General features: G+C 42.2%; 1 pseudogene; it reads right to left on the bottom strand.

Annotated features, from left to right (window-relative positions):
• Positions 714–2129, bottom strand: LOC110012331 (annotated as a pseudogene).

Genomic DNA, 4389 nt, shown 5'->3' with positions numbered 1-4389 from the left:
CCACGTGCATGCAAACTCCCCTTTATTTTCTTTCTTTCTCCTATTGAGAATTGAATTATTGGTGGGCGCCCCCGCACGCACGCCTGTCAACTCTAATTTCCATCATAACTGATATTAAGAGAAATTTGTAATATATATAGACAATATAGGAATTAATATGAGCTAGCTAGAGGCTGGAATATTTAAGAACAATACGTATAATTTGGATGCGGTGGGAGTGTCTTTTCAAGTATTCTTATTCTTCTTTCAGACTCAAATATGTTATTTTATATATATATATATATAGTAAATTAACTTTAGAGACGTTTAATTTGGACTATTAATTAATTAATGAAATCATCAACCAATTAACTTTTGCTTTTAATATATGACTCTTCTTTGGGACTATTCATTTATTTCAATTAAAATGCATCAGACAGTGAGCCGTAATGACAATTTTTGATTAATTTCCCACTTGGATAATTATGATCATAACTACATATATATATATTATATATATATATATAATAATCAATATAATTAATCATGTCAAGTCACGATCTACGTGCCCTCTCATTAATGGTGATTCAGCCATGCATCAGCTCATAACTTATTCATTAATTAACCACCAATTAATTAAAAACTTAAATGATGGATGGATCTTGCTATATATATATATGAATAATATATAATTGATGGATGGAGACTAATTAAGTTTAAGAATCCGCTAATTAGAAGTTAAAAGTAGGTACGTAGTAACTAGTAGAGATGTGTATTCTGGATTATATATATACACAAATACATACAACGTCCGAGTACTTCCTGGCTTATATAACCTATCAATATATATATATATATATATATGCAGATTATAGAGAATTTTAATTTAATTCTGAGGGTGGGTTTAGGATTAATTGAATCCCTGCCCAGCTACCTCTTCCAATTCTAATTAAGACCTCAAGAGAAATACGCTGAGCTCTTGACCGGAGCTTCCTACCGGATTTATCATATGAAACGACTCCGAATCCGCCGACCCTATTACTCGATCGAAGCTGGCCCTCATATACATGAGCTCACCCTCCACTTCCTCTGCACCTTTTGGCAGTACCCCAGCCCCCACAGACACCGACTGCATTAGCTTCAGCACCGAAGCGTCTCCCGCCGTCATCTGCCGCCTCACGGCGAACCCCACCTTCCTTCCGTTGCAGTACATGCACCAAACGGGGACCTCGTAGAGGGAGCAGAGCCAGCCGCTGTCGACCTTGTGGCGTCGTCGGTCGCATTCAAGGGCTATACGGAGGAGGCCGTGCTGCATCTCCCTGGCGAGATAGGAGGTGGGGACGGCGAATTCTAGGAGCAAGAGAGGGGGGCTTCTGGTGTCGTCCTGGATGCAGAAGCTGACTCTGCCTCTGCGGTGGCCGAAGAAAGTGGCGGCACTCAACTCAACGAGAGTGCGGAAGGAGCGGCGGAATCTGACTTCCCGGCCGCATTCCACAGAAGTGGGAGTGTCGGTGGAGGGGAGGGAGGGAAGGCGCAGCAAGCGGGGACCATGCACTCAACGAGAGTGCGGAAGGAGCGGCGGAATCTGACTTCCCGGCCGCATTCCACAGAAGTGGGAGTGTCGATGATGTGGAGGGGACCTCTTTGGGCGCTGCCTAAGTCTATAATCGTCCTCATATCTCTTTTAATTAGTTACAAGTAGAAGCTGCAAATTAATAACTTACGGGTATATATGAAAGAAGGGATACTAGTCTAGCAGTTGAAGGTTGTTGAAACTGGAAGGACGACGTACGGCATATACTACGTATGTAATAAATAATCTGGAAGTAATAATGGGTGTATATATATAGATGTCTGAGAGAGAGTACTGAGAGAGATAGAGAGATGGTGCGTGTAGTGGGGAGGCGTAGAGTATATCTATGGCTTTGGGTATAAATAAATGGAAGACGGAGGTGATGACAATTTAATTTTGGGGTCCACAGTAGGTAGTAAAAATCCTTAATTTTACGTAGTAGATGAGTATGTATGAGGATGCAGAAATGGGCGCACGTGTATGAGCGTGCATCGTAGGTATTGAGAACAGCAATAATTGTGCGGTGCAGTAGCCAGTAGGTAGCAGGGCATTTCGAATAGCGTTGGTGCTGGGCGTCAGCGTGCTAATTGCTATGCTTCAATTCATTATTGTCTTCCCTCTCAAAAGAAGAGAAGAAGAGACCCTATGTATTAGCTACCTATTCTCTTCGCCACCTCATCATCCTGTTGGGTATCAGACCCGTAGTGGTATCACTTTTGCAATGAAGCCTAACCAACTATTACAGCGGATATGGAGTACGAAACTCCTTAAATTACAAACTGAGATTACAAAGATAAAGAACAGTACACGAAGTAAATAATGATAAGTGAAGAATAATGAAACCCGTGATATTGATAGCGGCTCAGGAACATTCAGATTCAGCAGAAGCAACAGTCACGGGTCACCGAAACTCCGGACTCACAGACACTCGGCCCTGGTTGCACCTCACACCGCGGGTGGTTCACACAGACAACCCACCCTTCGGCCGTTCCCACAGAAACACTAACGGGTCACTCACCTCACAACGGTTCACTTAGAATCGGACCAAGAAACCTCACTATACAGCCGTTCACACAGAATCGGGAAGGGTAGGAGTATTTCACAGTGAAGTGCTCGGCTATCTCACACCCGTCACCCGAGAATACACGGCCCCTATTTATAAGGAGAAATGGAGCCGTTGGTACACGCGGGTTTTGGGGTGGCTTTCCTTTAGCCATGGGTTTGGCTAAGGAAAGCCACCACCATTAACGGTGGTGGAAATGGTAACAAAGATCGGCCATAGAAGGCAACAAGAAGAGGGAGAGGGAGGAGATTCATCCGCAGCGGCGCAAGTGGGTGAGAAGAGAGAGATAGTTGACTTTAGGGTGAGTAAGTGTGTTTACCTGGGTCGGGTCCATGGGCTCGGGTTATGGGTCGGGTGAGGGCCATCCGAGTGGGCCGAGAGTCTTAGTGAGCCGAGTCGTTGGGCCTACCGAGTTTGGGTCATGGGCCACATAAATACCAACAATCTCCACCTTGGACCAAGACCCATCAGAAAGATGGAAATGGTCATGGAGTCTTTAGCTGAATCTGTTTGTTTCATCATCGCCTAAAAAAATTCTCCGTGGATGTACCTGCATTTTTGAGACAACTCGGAAGCTTATGTTAGTCAGGGAATAAATGCAATATTTTTAAACATGTATGAAATTTTTCAAGAGGAAGACTTTTGGTACCCATATCTGCAGGATTGTCCTCGGATTTAATTTTCTCCAATTTAATTACCTCTTTACTGACGATATCTCGTATGAAGTGATACCTCACATCTATGTGTTTCGTCCGATCATGAAATACGGGATTTTTGCACAATTGTATAGAAGATTGACTGTCAGAGTATACCGTGAGTTTGTTATTGGAGAAGCCAATTTCCTTTATGAGGCCATCCAACCATATAGCCTCTTTGAATGCTTCCGTTGTAGCAATGTATTCTGCCTCAGTGGTGGAGAGAGCAACTATGTGTTGCAATTGAGATTTCCAACTTATGCACGAACCACAGAATGTAAAGATGTAAGATGTGGTAGATTTTCTGCTATCCCTATCATTTGCATAATTGGAGTCAACAAAGCCAACAAGTTGAGTGTTTTCACTCCTTTTTGAAAAACGTATGCCTATGTTTTCAGAGCCATGCAGGTATTTCAAAAGCCACTTAAGGGCCTCCCAATGAGGAGGACCCGGATTTGACATGTATCTACTTAAGCAGCTAATAGCGTATGCAATGTCAGGTCTTGTACAAACCATGAGAAACATAATGGATCCTATCACATTAGAGTAGGGAACTTTTTCCATTTTAGCTTTTTCAATATCACTATGAGGACTCTGATTTTTACTGAGTTGAAGGTGGGCAGCAAGAGGCACAGAGGTAGGCTTGGATGTTTCCATTGAAAACCTTTTTAGAATGGATAGAATATAAGACTTTTGGTTTAGCAGGATAAAAGACTCATGTCTAACAATGTTCATGCCAAGAATGCATTTTGCATCACCTAAGTCTTTCATTTCAAAGGTTTTGTGTAAATAAGTTTGCAGTTTATTGATGAGATGCAGGCTAGGACTAGCAATGAGCATGTCATCCACATATAGAACAAGGAAAATAGGAGTGCTATCAACATGCTTGAAGTATAAACAGTGATCATAACGACTTCTTTTAAAATCTAGTGAGAGCATGAAGGAATCAAATTTCTTGTTCCATTGTCTAGGGGATTGCTTCAAGCCATACAGAGATTTATTGAGAAGACACACATAATCAGATTTGATTTTGTCAATAAATCCAACAGGTTGATTCATGTAGATATGCTCATCTAAAT

The sequence above is a fragment of the Sesamum indicum genome, linkage group LG7 (genome assembly GCF_000512975.1).
Source record: "Sesamum indicum cultivar Zhongzhi No. 13 linkage group LG7, S_indicum_v1.0, whole genome shotgun sequence".
In the NCBI taxonomy this organism is placed as follows: domain Eukaryota; kingdom Viridiplantae; phylum Streptophyta; class Magnoliopsida; order Lamiales; family Pedaliaceae; genus Sesamum; species Sesamum indicum.
This window is presented reverse-complemented; position numbering and strand designations above follow the sequence as displayed.